Source organism: Camelus ferus, chromosome 30 (assembly GCF_009834535.1).
Source record: "Camelus ferus isolate YT-003-E chromosome 30, BCGSAC_Cfer_1.0, whole genome shotgun sequence".
In the NCBI taxonomy this organism is placed as follows: Eukaryota; Metazoa; Chordata; class Mammalia; order Artiodactyla; family Camelidae; genus Camelus; species Camelus ferus.
The window spans coordinates 15,085,260-15,100,347 of record NC_045725.1 but is presented as its reverse complement, the minus strand read 5'-3'; the positions used below and the strand labels follow the sequence as shown (position 1 = coordinate 15,100,347).

The window sequence follows — 15,088 nt, the reverse complement described above, 5'->3', positions numbered from 1 at the left end:
AAGTTGAGCCTGGAAATTCTAGACTCTGACCACCAAGTCCAGACTGAAAAATGGAGAATGCTAGAGTTAGTGAATTTTCCACCAGGTGATGAGGCTGGAATTACAGAACCAAAGAAGAGTGGGGACACAAAGGGGACCTTAGATTTTTGTCATATCCAGTCACTCAAATTACATACGAGAACACTCAAGGCCAGAGAGGTGGATGAGCAATTTCAAGGTCTTACAGAGAATTAGCAAGAGAATTCGATCCTGTGTTCACTGGCTGTGTGATGGGGGACAAGTGTCTTCTCTAACATCAAGCTTCCTAACACCATGGGAAAGTCAATATCTTCTCCGAGCTGTTGAGAGGACCAAGGAGATGCAACCTCCTTGCAAGCCCTGAGCCTCGTGCAGAGGGAGCGTGTTAGGACTCAGGTCTCCTCATCCTAGTCCAGGATGCCCCGTACAATTTTTACCCAGGATCCTCATTACTTACACTCCTGGGGGCGTATTTAGGGGAAACAAGCAAATAGCTACATGCCTTTTTAAACTTTAAACTGGGAAAATCCTAAGGGTGGTCTTCTGCATACTGTCGTCATGGTAACAGCTATGTACATATCTGCATCGAGGTTGGAGAGAGACCCCCTACCTATAATGCAGGGCTGGTCCCGCACACGCCGGGCTGCAGGCAGAACTGTTTGCACAAGTTGGGCTGATGGCCAGCTCTCTTCTTACCATTTCCCTCCCCACAAAAAAGTATGTTCTGGTGGGACATGGGAGAGCACTGTCATTCCATTATGGGCAGGCTTGGGGTGTGGGAGGAAGGGTCGAGGGTGCCTAGGCCTGGAGGTCTGAGAGGAGGAGGTGGTCTGGCTTGGGCCTGGGACAGCTGGGTACACGTCCTGTCACAAAGTCCACAGCCTGAGTGTGACCCCCATGCCACCCTTAGGGCCCTGGGCACATACAGGGTCAGAGGGTGTGGCAGGGCCCAGTGAGCTGGAGACGGGTCAGGGAGAGTCCATTTAGCACCCTTCCCCCCACTGCCCACTTTACAGACAGGGAGACTGAGGCACTGACCCTCTGTGGTGAAGGCATGTGCAGCCCTCTGGATCTGGGGTCCACGGTGGAGAGTCCCGCTGAGGTGCCTTCTCCAGGCTTACCCCCAGCCAAGGGGCCAGAGTCGGGGGGCCCAGGGAGGACAATGGGCTCAGGAGGATGCAGGGATCTTGGCCTTTTGGACGCTTGGCCCAGACTCCATTGAGTCCAGGGAGGGAATGGCACATTTCAAAACTCATAATATTAGCCCTTCCCTCACACCCTGTGTCTTGCCTCCAACAATCTGGCCAAGAAAGCATGAATGAATTCCGGGTTCAGGCATCACAATGGGTCTCTGCAGACTTAGGATGTGCTTTGTTTAATGGTTTTCTCAAAGGATATTATTTGCTTTCTTTAATACAAAACACAAACAAGGAAAAACACCAAGTCTTCCCCTCTCATTTCCCCTCTCCCACCCCGACTCAGCTCTGGGCTGGCCCCTTCCCTCCCTCCTGGCCTCAGGTCACTGCAGGAACACACTGGGCGTGCCCTGCGGAGACAATGGAAGGAAGCTGGATTGGAGGCCGGACTGAGGGAGCTGTCCCCAAGGCTTGGCCTTCCATGAGCCCAGAAGGTGTCGGCTTCCCCTGTCCCCACCACAAGAGTCCTGGGCTCTGACCTGCATCCTGGCCTCCTCCCCCACACATGGCAGCCATGGTGGGGAGGTACCCTTGTGATCCACCCTCGGCAGGGAGTCCCAGCTCTCTGCCCGGACTCAGTGTGGCCCCGTAGGCATGCGGGACCGCTTGGGGCTTCTAATGAAGCCACTGCTGTGACCTCTGTGTCCATCCATCCACCTCCTCCAAATGACTATACATGTATGTGTGTACGTAGAGAAAACATCATAGTAGTTAAAGGCCTGGGCTCTGGAGCTACACGGAACGGTCAGCTCCTGCCTCTTCCTCTTGATGATTATGACTTTGAGTAGATGACCTGACCTCTGTGCGCCTCAGTTGGTTCGTGTGTTTTGTCAGCCACCGTCAGGTGAGCTTCTGCAGCATCACCCTGGACCACTCAGGCCCTGCCTGCTCTTTCTCCACTAGACTCCCCGCACGGGGACCGTTCTCCCTTCAGCTCTGAGACCTGGCTGTAGTCCTCGCTCTGTCTAACCTCTGACCACTTTCAGTAACTAAGTGGCCCTGGGAGACAAGTAGATGATATAAACCAAGCCTCTCCAGGGAGGGAGGGAGGGAAGACAATACTCCTTCAGCGTGCAGCTTGGGCAGAGTACACGTGAAACACACACACACACCCTGTCCCAGAGGTCAGCGCTGGTCTAAGATGCAGCACTGTGGGGCAGCGCGTCACTGCTCTGGTTGTAGAAACACGTTATGTAAAACCTGCCCCTTCCGGGGCCGTCTGAGGCTAACACCTCGCTGCCTGGGACAGTAGGTGTTTACGGAGGATTAAAGGCAGGCGCAGCAGAGCTGCTGGTCCCAGGCTGGGAGTGCAAGGGCCTTGCCCTGAGATGACAGCTGCAAACAAGCATATCTTGGGTCTGGGGGTGAGGGCAGGGGGAGGGAGGGCAATATAAGCACACTGAGCAAGGCAGCACGTGTGCCTGGTGGTGCTGAGACCGGCCGACTCTGTGACAAGAGTGATGTGTGTCCTCCGAGCCACAGGCTCCCCTCCCCCTACACGTCCAGCCACCCATCCCTCTACCCACACATCCTATAAATACTGTTGTTTTAGAAACTGCAGATAGAGTAGTGAAAAAGCAACAGCAAAAAGCTTGTTCCTATAGAGCACACCTTCCAGTGAAAGGAGAGAGATGACAAACAAATAGACAGATAATCTGATAAACGATGAAAAACGCTACAGAGCAGAACAAGGCAGGATGGAGAGGCGAGAGCAGCGGGGCTGAGGGTGGGCAGGGAAGACCCCTCTGCTCCTTGCCATCCATCCATCAATCCACCCACCCACCTGACCATCCTTGATTCTTCTTCACCCAACCACCTCTGAAGGCCCACTATGTGTCAGGTGCATCAGATGGAAAATTCCAGAATGAAGAGACCCCGTCCCAGCCCCAGGAGCTCAGGCGGACATAAACAAACAATGCCGTGCAGCATGGTAGAGCTGTGCCTCCGGCAGCCCCGAGGAAGGAATGAGGACCTCTGTTGGAGGTCAGGGAGGCCTTCACCAGGGGTGGTACTTGAGCTGAGTGTAAGGGTGGGACAGGAGCACAAGGGAGAAGAAGGTGTGTTATATCCTCAACCTGCAGGCCAACAACGCCAGCGTCATGAGCGGAGTGAGTGGAGACACGCTTGGCACCGTGGGAGGAGACGGAGGCACCGGGGTGCTCCGAGGACCAGGGCGGGTGATCCTGACCACAGCAACTAGCGTGGTGCCATCTGTATAGTCCTCTTCACCCCTGCAGTGAGTAGAACTGTGAGCCCCCAAAAGATCAGCTGGAGTCCTAACCCTGAGTCCCTGTGGAGGTGACCTGACTTGGAAATAGGGTCTTTGTGCATATGATCAAGTTCAGATGTCATGCCCTAAATCCAGTGACTGATGTCCTTGTAAGAAGAAGGAAATTTGGACACAGAGACACAAGGAAGAAGGCCATGTACAAATGGAGGCAGTGTTTGCAGCGATGCGGCTTCAAGCCAAGGAAAGGCACGGATTGCTGGCAGCCACCAGAAGCCAGGAGAGGCAAGGATCCTTCCCTAGAGGTTCCAGAGGGAGTGCGGCCCTGAAGACACCTTGACTGCAGACTTCCAGCCTTTAGAACTTGAGACTGCAAATTTCTGTTGCTTTAAGTCACCTAGTTGGTGGCACTCTGTTATGGCAGCCCTAGGAAGCTAATACACTCCCCCGCCATGCATCCACAGCCCTGGGCCCGCCCAATCGCCTTCCTCACTGGCTCCCTCAGCAGCCCCCGCTCGTTACTCCCAGAGCGGTCTTTCCAGACCCCAGATGTCACAGGATATTCTGAGTCCATCTGATTCTCCCTGGTGATTGAACACTACCAACCCCATGCCCGCACTGTTCTAAAACCTTTTTGGCTGTAAATCCACAGGGGCTGCTCCAATGGTGGAATGCCAGGCTCTGTTCCAGACACTTTGTCTGGAGGGGTCTTCCAGCCCCCATCAAACCAACAGCTTAGGATGGTGCCCAGGTCTCTGCCTTCACCACTCTTCTGGTCTATTTGAGATGAGAGATTCAAATTCCTACAGAGCAGGCAGGGGAGTCCGGGGCTCAGGGACCATGCTTCCTGGCCCAGCCCCACCCTCCAGCACACCTGGAGGGCCCAGGAGACGGGAGGGAGCAGGGAGGACTTCCTGAGAGAAGGAGACTTGAGGCTGGAAAGATGCACTTGCTGCTACCGCTGCTCCCCAGCCATCAGGTGACCCCCTCGACCTGGGTCCCAGGCTGGGCTGCTGCGAGGACAGCCCCTCGGTCCCATACCTCACCCCAACAAGGTGAGTCCCAAGAGGGCAGGGACCCACCTGGCTCATGGACCACTGTACGCCCAGCACTGGAAGGGTGCGTGGCTCAAGGAGGTGTTAACTAAGTACCTGCTGAAGGAGAGACAAAAAGGAAAAGGGGGAAGAAGAGGACAAGAGCCTAATTTTGGTGGAACTTCCACTAAATAAGGTCTCTGGATAGAAATATCAATGGGAGTGGTGGTGGCAGTGGCAGGTGCAGGAGGAGCTCCTGGCTTCACAGGGGGCCACACGCCCCACACTCTTCACCTCGCGGACTCCCCAGACAGGGCCCCAGGGCTGAGATGCCGAAGTCAGTGAGCGGGGCGGGCCAGGCCCATGTGTGTCCACTGTCCCCGCCTCTCACCGCATCACCTGCTTTCCTGCAGACCCAGGGGAGCTGCAGGCTCCCAGCACCGCCAGGGTCCGTCAGGGCCTCCACCCCCACTGGCCAGGTGAGGCTGCCCACACGCACTCGGGGGCCTCACCGCGTAGAAGTCCCGCATCTGCATGCATTGCTCACACGGGGCTGAGATGTGCCCACCCCGCGGCTGTGGACTGTGGAGACGGTGAAAGCGGGAAGGGTCACCCCCCCACGCATCCTTCTCCCTCAGCCCAGGGTCCACTGGGTGGTGTAGTGGGTTGAACTATGTCCCCTGCACACCGACTCCAGTCACACACTGAAGTCCTAGGCCCCAGTACCTTGGGATGACCTGATTTGGAAACAGGGTTGTTGCAGATGTAATGAGTTAAGATGAGGACATAATGAATCGGGGTGGGCCCCTAGTGCAATATGCTTGGCGTTCTTATAAAAAGAACACCATGTAAAGACTGGAGTTATGCTTCCACAAGCCAAGAAGATACCAGAAGCTGAGAGGCCAGGAGCAAGTCCCTCTCCAGCACCTTCAGAGGGAGCACGGTCCTGCCAACACCTCGATTTTGGGCTTCCAGCCTCCAGAACGAGGAGATAAGAAATTGCTGTTGTTCTAAGCCACAGCCTTTTGGCCCTTTGTTACGGCAGCCCCAGGGAATGAATTCAAGTGGGAGAGGGGGCAAAATCATCTGTGCTCTAAAAAAGGGTTATTTTTCTCACTGTATTTCCTTTGCCAAACTAGAGTTGAATTTGTGAGTTACATGCTCACCAGGTAATTCCACTGTGGTAGCAACCTATTTTTACAGAAGAGGAAGGAGAGGCTTAGTAAAGTCCAGGAAGTTACCCAAGGCCGCCCAACCAGTTGGCAGCAGCCGGTGTCTGCCGCCTCCCAGGCTCACGGTCCCAACTGTGATGTCACTCGGCCTGCATTGCCAGGGCAGAGATGTGGAAGTGGAACCACGGGGTGCATGAGCAGGGTCTTTCCTGTCCTTCCTCTGACCCCATGGTGCCCAGCCACGCACTCTTGGTCCCCAAAAGTGAGGACGTGGCTGAGGGCAAGCCCGACTCGTGCTGGAGCCGCAGCTGGGCGGCCCCGACACTGATCACGGCGCCGGCCACCCGGCCCAGGGATGGAGAGCTGGTGTCACCAGGCACTGGTTTGGATGCCCTCCCATGTCTGCCCTGCAGAGTTCTTGCCCGTGTGAGCTTGCTGTGACCTCTGACATGGCCCTGGCCCCATCGGCAGGCCTCTGGTCCTTTCTCTTGAGGGGATGGGGCCCGTGGCACCAACCTCACCCTGCTCGTCACGACACAGGATGCTGGGGTGAGGCTGTGCTGTGCCTGGTTCCCCTTCAATCCCCCAGGATGAGGTTTAGAAGTGCCCCACAGAGCTCCGTCCCACGGCCGGCAGCTTCACGGAACCCCAGGCCCGCCTTCCCCTCCAGGGAGATTTCCCTGATATTCCCGTGACCTGTGACCTCTGACTACTAACCCCGGACCCGGGTCAGATCCAAATCATCCAGGCCTGACTATCTCAGAGGTCTGTTATCTCTCTCACACACACCTGCTCTTTGCAAAGGGAGAGCGTATCACACAAACATAAGAGATCCCCCCTCCCTGTTGTGCGAAGATCCCTCCGGACTGTGGGAGACCTGGACAAGCAGCAGGAGGAGGGGGTGCGGCCGGGAGATGCAGGAGCTGGAAAGGTGGGCTGAGGATCCGGCCCAGGGGAGGCAGCAGTGGGAGGGGCCCACACCAGTCTCCTGAGACCAGGTATCCCTGTGGCCCCAGCCCTGCCCTCTCCAGGGATCCACCCGTCCACCCCCATCTCTCCTGGAGACTGGAAACCACGGCCCCTTCCTCTGCTTCACAAGGTTGTGTCTGGCCCCATCTGTCACTCCCAAGAATGCTTTGAAATACATGGAGACTAATGGCTTCCTTCTCTCCAGAAAATTCCAGATGACCCAGAGTGGAGAGCCCTGTGAACAGGGGCTCAGAAGAACTGGACATTGGTTCTGCTGTGCCCACTGGGCAAGCCCAGGGAGCTGGAGCCCCGCAGAGGGAGGACAGACTTGGGCTAAGCCAGCTGGGACTCCCTGGGCCCCCGTCTCCAGCCCGACTTGGGGAGACATCCCGAGGGCGGACGGTATGCAGCAAACACTTGGCAACTTAAGGGGCCATAAAAATATCAAGTACAGCTCCTCTGACAATAAGTTAGTCTCAATAGTGGAGCCTTCCTCTTGCTGGCGTCATGTTTTTTCATAGCTTCTAAGAAGTTATCCTACCAAGCTCCACGTGGGCAGGATGTGCGGGTCACGTCCAAGCTGAAACAAACAGGTAATGTTTCTAAAATTCCTGGAATCTCTAGGCTGCACGGCTATTCAGGGAAGCCGACCTGTTTCAGAAAGAAAGTGGGTGGAGGGGGCGGGCGGGTGGGCTAACCCATGTTTAAATTCATGATTTTCTAATTTTTCTTTTAATTTATTTTTGTTTTAATCAGCAGAGACCCTTTTAAAAACAATACCTCAGCTGGAACCCCAATATAAAAACACAGATAAAAGTAGACGGGGAAGAGAGGCAGGGGCTGCCTCTGAGCCATCAACACCCACCCCTCCCCTCCAGCAGCCCCCGACCTGCTCCCTGGACGTGAACTCACACTCCACCCACTCTGAAAGCATGGGTGAACTGGACATTCTTTCAGAAGAGGGGGCTAACTGAGGCTCTCTGGACAGGGTTTAATGGAGCCTAGCTCACGAATATTTAGCCCGTGGCTGTCTTCGGGGTGCCAGCCCACGGCAGTCATCCAGCAGCAGGGGTCTGTGTCTGCACAGACCTGCGGCCTTCCTTGGATGCATTAAGCTAATAAAACCCATCCCTCCTTTTCAAGTTGGGCGTCTCACTGTCACAGACAAATGTCCTGACTAATAAACCTCACACACCCTTTAGGCAACCTGGGCCCCAGCTCTGCTGCCAAACTTGGATATCACTGGGCAGTTAGTTATCTCATCCAGCCCTCTTCTCCCTCTTGTGGAAAATAAGGATGAAAATGTTTGCTTTTCCTATCTCCTGCATCATGACTGCTTAAGCCTTCCTTTGATATGAGCCAATGAATTTCCCTTTTTATCTTTTAAAATATATTTTGACTTGGGTTTCAAAAAAGTCCTAAGTGATGCAGCACGCTACAACTTCAGGTGTTGTGCCGGCTGATCTTGGTATATCCACGAAGTCCTGGAAAGCACTCGGGACCGCCCTGCGCCCTCCCGCCCGTAGCCATGTCAGGGAGGATCCGCGGAGCAACGTCAAACACAAATGACATCTCCTTGATGATTTTTGAATGAACAGGAAAAAATAGGTGAGAACACTGATGCAAAGGACAGGCCTATAAACCAATAGAAAAATGTGAGAGAACTGTTTCTATGTTACATGATGTAGAATGTGGAGGAAACAATTACTACAATGTGGCGTTTTCAACCATTGTCAGTTTCCCATTTGCAATCAGGGTGTGTGTTTGTGTGTGTAGGGAGGGTATGCACTGTAACTCTGTGTCAATGACCAAATGGGACTAAGTGGCTCAAGGTCTCATCCAGGTGACAAGCCCGGGAACAAGAGGCCAGAAGGATGCAGGCCATCTGGGCTCATGGTGGTGTCCCTGCTGCCCACTGACATAGGGACATGAGAACGGAACTGAGGCAGACAGATGCTCCCCACTCCCCTAATGAGGGGCGTTTCCTGGACGGGCTGCTGACCTGAAAAAGGCAACACCTTCCTGCTGCTGCAGACCAGAGGCAGGAAGATGCTCTAGAAAGGCAAGAGCTCCAAGTGGCCACGGGAAAGGCACAGTGTTTGCTCTGCAGCCTCTGGAAAAATTGCATGAGCAAGACTGGACACATGCGGCCTGAATCCTGGTCTCTAACTAATGGTGTGTCCATGACAGATAAGACCCAAGTCCTGGAAAAGCCCATAAAGCAATTTCGAAGAGAAGACAAAAGAAAAACCAAGAGAAGACAAAGCAATTCTCATACTCTGGTCTCTAAGGAGAAGTGACAGTCCTGAGACGCAGGCGAGTTGTGAATAGTTTTACGTACCTGGGGAAGTTCAAAGACCATCTTGGGAACAGAAGCAACAGTGGATGGAAGAGGAGGGACGACTCTGCAGCAGTCAGGGGGATGCCCAATGCGGGCTGTGACGACACTGTATGTCATGGATACAGAAAAACCAGATTCTGCCTGTGTCCTAAAGCAGGCCACAGGCTGCCAGGAGGACAGACACAGAAGTGATTTCATTACTCCAGACCGAGGGAAGTCACATGGGGGACACCCAAGGTTCAAGGAGCGTGTGGAGGAAGCGATGCCCAGCAACTAGTTGCTGGCAGGCTCTGAAGTTAACAGAAGCAGAATCAGAAAGGCGAGGGCCTCAGCAGAAGTCACTCGGTCGCATGTTTTGATGGTTTTGCTCTTGCCTCTCCTGAATGCACTCTGGTGTGGCTCATTACACAGACTGGCCGTAGCCAGGATTCAGTAAGTGCAAGGGCATCCGTGGGCCATGGGGAAGAACCCACTGCCCCAAACACCTCTACCAGAGATGCTGAGATCCCGAGGTGAGTTTGGCTGAGCGGAGACACCGCTGAGGCCTCCTGTGAGTGAATGGGTCCATCACTCTCCTGCCCCCTGCACTGCTGGGCTAAGGCTGGCTGGTCTGAGGACACGGGGGGATGGGGAAGGGGGCCATGACAAAGGAGCACCTAAGAGCAGCAGGGCGCCCGTCCCAGAGTCTGCACAGCCAGCCTCAGGTTCTTGAAGCAACTCAGATTTGGGGCTGCCTGGCAGGGATCGGAGTCAATTGGTTTGGTTTAAAAGCCATCACTGCCACCTACTGTGGGAGCCTGGATAGATACCCACCCTACCTATGCTTCTATTTTCCTCATCTATGAAATGGCAATAATAAGAATTTTAACAATTTCAGGGGGAGGGTATAGCTCAAATGGTTGAGCACATGCTTGGCATGCATGAAGTCCTGGTACTTCTACTAAAAATAAGTAGATAAAATAAAATACCTCCCCACAAACAAAACAAAACCACCCCCCCCCAAAAAAAAGAAAGAAAAAAGAATTACACCAACTTCAGAGGTCTATCACGGGAATAAGTGAGATTATCTGACATAGGATTGGCGGCAGAGATGATTTCCCCACTGCCCGTCCTTCCCCCCACCCTCTGCACACCCCTACGCCCCTCTTCCTTTTTCGGGCACAGTCTGTGGAATCACAGGCCCGAGACGCCCACCCCATCTGCACCTGGAGGCCCTGCACCAGGAAAGCCCGCCGCCTCTTAACTTCCCATCCACGTCCCTCATGAACCTGCCGGGAAGCTGCAGCCCAAACCCCCAGCAGTGCCATCCTAGAATGTGGCCATTCTGTGCCCATCAAACAACCACTTCCTGAGCTCCCTGGCTTTGTCCAGAACCCTGTCGGGGACAAAAGTGCAGCTTGCTGCAACACTTCAGCCTCCTCCACACAGTTATTCAACTCCTGCCCACTCCCAGCCCTGTCTAGATCCTTGCTTATCACCCCCTCATCTCATCGCAGGCCCCCAGCAAAGTGGGTGCTAGAAGAGAGGGAGCTTCTGGAAGTTCTGAAGGCCAAGGGAAGGGTCTGTGAACCCACTCTGGGCAGAACATCACCCCAGCACCCTGAAGACCCCAGGCCAGGACTGCATCCTCTGAAGGTGAGCTGCTCCCAACTTGAGAGAAACGGTGAATGAAACACTGAGTCAGAGCATCCCGGCCAGGGATGCTGGGCTCCGGGTGGCTCACAGGGTATCAAAGAGGCTGAGACAAAACACAGACGGCAGTGCAGGGAGAGAGAGGGGAGGGAGAGGCTGACCGAGAACCCACAGGGGTAGGGGCAGTGCTGGTGCTGGAGACAAGAGGGCTAAAACGTGGTCCCTCCCTCCAGGCACCGATCTCGCTTTAATTCATTCACCCAGCACATCTTCACTGAGCTTTCCAAGGGGCCAGGAGCTAATGTACGTGCTGCAGATAGGCTGGTGGTTGAGCCATAGATTAAGGGCTTCTGCTCTACAAGGGGGACGCGATTGTCAATAGGATGCAGCTAAAAAGAAAGGGATAATTTAAACAGAGACAAGAGCTCTGGGGGTAAAGAGAGTAATGCTCTCAAGTGGAGGATCAGAAATGGCCTAAGAGACTGACATTTGCGCCAAATGAGAATGACCAGGTGGACCGATCAGGAGCAATTCAAGGCTGAAACCAACATTTGGAATTTCAGAAAGCAGTAAACTTGAAATTAAAAAATGGGCAGTTGTTATTTTTTCACTCTGCCTAATGACATCCTGTCCACTCCCACCATCATTTCATAAAGGACACAATTTTAAAATAAAAGATGGGCCTTTATGGGGATTAACTTCAACTCTATAAAAAGTCACCACACTCTCCTGTCAGACGCCCTTTTCAGAGTCTGTCAGGTGCTTGTCTGCTTTACTCAAATTCATCCTCATATATTTGGAAAGAAAGAAAACTTAAAATACTATGTGAGACACATGTCCTCTACGAGAGAGCACACAGTATACATTGCTGCATCCACTGCCCGGGGTATATACTCCCAACCAAGCATTCTGAACTTCATGGGCAATTTAAGGGGCTTTCAAGAGCAATTTTGTTTATCAATGGTCATGTTCACTTGGGCCTAATCCCCAAGCAAAATGTGAACTTATCATTTTTCTCATTTTGCCAAAGACCAGCGGAAAAACCTCTGGCTTACCTGCATTGGCCTAAGTCATGGACCTCAGTAGCGACCATTGCCTTCTCAGTATGAAAGTCAGGGACTCGTGGTGGGAGGAGGGCATAGCTCAGTGGTAGAGCACATGCTTAGCATGCATGAGGTCCTGGGTTCAATCCCCAGTGCCTCCAACAAATTAAGCAAACAAACAAAAAATGAATTAAAAAAAAATAAACCTAATTACCACCCCCTGAAATTAAAAAAAATAAGAGGAAAAAAAAACGTCAGGGTCTCATGGAATCTAAACATTTTCTCTTTTTGCTAATGGTATTTAATCAAGCCATAATCAGTTTTTGTTTGGTTTTGTTTTTGAAGTGAACACAGGATTTTCCAGTCATTTGCTCATTGACCCTCCATGTCCTGGGCCACCATCCTACCCTCCTTTGGCCATTGACACAAAGGCAATACAATTAGTTTTGTGTCCATGAGGTTTTCAGGGGTGAGTTTTGCATCTTTCTTAATCTCTTTTCTTTTCTTTTTTCCTTTTTTCTGTGGAGGTGCTGGGGATTGAACCCAGGACGTCGTACACGCTAAGCATGTGCTCTACAACTGAGCTATGCCCTCCCCCCTTAATTTCTTTCTTTCTTTCTTTCTTTCTTTCTTTCTTTCTTTCTTTCTTTCTTTCTTTCTTTCTTTCTTTCTTTCTTTCTTTCTTTCTTTCTTTCTTTCTTCCTTCCTTCCTTCCTTCCTTCCTTCCTTCCTTCCTTCCTTCCTTCCTTCCTTCCTTTCTTTCTTTCTTTCTTTTTTTAGGATGGCGCAATTCCCCACAATGTTGACCTTTGGGAATAGAGTTGCCCTGGACGACCACACGGTCTGGGCTCTGTGTTCATCCCCGGCTTGCACCAGCGGGGCCCAAGGGGTCAGATCCGGGGCTGGGGGGCTGGGCGACTGACCAAGACCCAGGACGTAAGGGCATGACCAGTATTCATGGCTTCACCACAACCTTTCCAACCACTTATGTGGAAGAAGTGATTCTTCAGGTTCATTGCCCCTCTCCTGTGTCAGATCTCAGGACCTCACCTGGTGGGAAAGCTTTAACCTCCGCCTCCCCCACCCCTCATCCCCACCACTGGCCTCGGGAACAGCTTTAAGCATTTATTTATGGAAATGCGGCAGAAGAAGCAGTGGCTGGGGACCTGGAGATCTGGCTCCTGCCCTGGGGGTTGCAGCTCGACCTGAGAACAGCCCCTGGTCTCTAAGGGCTGTCCTCTCCTCCCTGTCCCCGTGTGCTGCCACCTCACCCCCCAACACACATTCCTCATCCCGGCTTTTCCCTCAGCCTGAACGCCTTCCCCAGCTTGTTCACCCTTGAAATCCTGTCTAGCTTTTGCCATTGGCATCAATGCCCTTGTCCTACAAAACTGACGCTAATTCCCACGTGAATTAACCCATTTGGTCACATGGTACATTGAACAGCATGCCGTCCTGGTGTCTAAATAAACTAGGTAGTTGCTTACAATCTTGCCTCCCCAACCATGCTATAAACTTTCAGGGGCTCAGGGGCCATGCTTCCTACACGTTCTGTAGGCCCCATAGTGCCCTGGATACCACAGTCCTCCATAGTTACTTGTTAGATGAAAACTTAAGATGACTGACAGCCCTGCATGGACCAGAGCTGGGCCATCCCCAGTCTATCCACTGTGGACTAGCAGCATTCACAGGTGACCCAGGGGCCCAGGGCCTACAGACTGTGGCCCTCAACCAGGCATAATCTCCCGTGTTGCAAGAAGCCAGGATGCTCCACCGCCTCATTGGCCCTCAACAGCAACCATGAGGCTCAGTGCTTCGTGACTGCAACTTTCCTGCAGCGAAATGGAAATGCTATTGAAGGCACAGATCCCCCTAGTCCTTGGTTACACTGCAAGCCCCCTGAGCACCAAGGTGCTCACTCCCTGACCTGCACTAGAACAACACCGGGGATGCTCGGCACCTCCCCCGCCCCAATCAACTCCACAGCCTTCTAGGTTGTAACAAGTGTCTCATTGTTGTCAAGGAAGCCAGCCCTACATGCAAGGCCAGAGGCAAGTCCCGCCAGGCAGTAGGACTGTTCACTTCCCTTCTCTGAGCCTCAGTCTCTTCTGCTCTAAAACAGAGAACTTAAACCTGCTTCTGTCATGAGGATTAAATGAGGTGCTGGAAATCAACTGAGATGATGTAAGGAGCACACCTGATTAGTCCTGGAATATAAGTTTGCTGGACTCAAATGGGGAAGTGCTGATGCCCAGGCCAGCCCACAAAGAGAAGGGTCCAAGGGGACCCTAGGTCCTCAGAGCTTAGCCAGACGGGCTGAGAGACGCCATCCTACAGAGGGAGGAGTATGGTCTGGGGACATCACTCAGCTTAACAGAGACCAGGCAGGTGAGACCAGGAGTTCCACTCTGCTGGGGCTGAGGAGTGACCCGGTGGCAGAGTCCAAGGAGGTAGGCATGGTCTCCTCAGGGATTCAAAACAAGGCTTCTCCTGCCCAAGGCAGTTTTAAGGTAAGCTGGCTCACACTGTGACTGGGAGTCAGGCACGGACAGGGAGGTCCCATTCAATGGTCCCTTCTGGGGACGGTCACTGATTTCTGCCCTGGATGTGTGTTCTTTGCCTGGTGTGAAAGCCCTGGGGGGCGGGGGGAGGGGAATTCTAGATGAAAGCTGGGACCACAGCCCAGACAAAGGCAGGAGACTCTGGGGAGGCCTCAGGACCCTACCTTCCTTGTCAGAGCCTTTAATTTCACCTCCAAAATACCATCTTACATGTTGCAGATGTGCAACAAGAATCTTCCACTTGACCGATGACATTGATGGTTGGGGAAGAACGTGTGGGAGGTAGGTTGGACTCTTGGGAAAACCTGCCTTTACCCTCCTTGGCTGTTTACAGCAGGTTCTACCGGCTACCTCCTAGGCCAGCTCAGGGCGGCAAGAAGATAAAGGAGATAGTGAGGCGAGGGCATCCTTAGCTGAGTCCCATGTGGACGAGCTGGCCCAACAATGGGGGGAAGCAAGCCTGCGAAGTCTTTCCTTCCCCTCCAGTCCTGCCCGATAAATATGCTGCCTTCCACTGAGCGAGCAATTCCGTTTTTCTGGAAGGTATTCAAAAAATCTTCTTACCATAGAAGGAACTAAATTATGTCTGCAAGGAGCTATGACAATGATAATAACAGTGTCTGTCACTTACGGAGGCAGGCAGAGTTCAGAGTTTTACATGTATCAACTAATTTAAACCTCACAACAACCCTGAGAGGGAGGCACTATTATTATTCTCTACAGGAGAGGAAAATGAAATAGATTGATAGCAGACCTAAGGAAACACAGTGAGTGTGCACTGGAGCTGGGACATTAACTCAGAGGCTCGGGATGGAACCGTAACACATCGCCCATAAGAGCTGCAGGTCTGAGACCCAGCACCCGTCGCAGGAAGGGCTGATCCAGACATCAGGGG

At 52.9% G+C, this 15,088-nt stretch overlaps 1 protein-coding gene and 1 non-coding gene across 10 annotated transcripts in view; one reads left to right on the top strand and one right to left on the bottom strand.

Moving 5' to 3' along the window:
- The window catches only part of CTIF (cap binding complex dependent translation initiation factor), a 286,942-nt gene that overhangs the window by 135,501 nt on the left and 136,353 nt on the right, over window positions 1-15,088 (bottom strand). The window lies entirely within an intron of this gene.
- On the top strand, window positions 11,722-11,793 carry TRNAA-AGC. The gene has a single exon. It is a non-coding gene; the product is annotated as a tRNA-Ala (tRNA).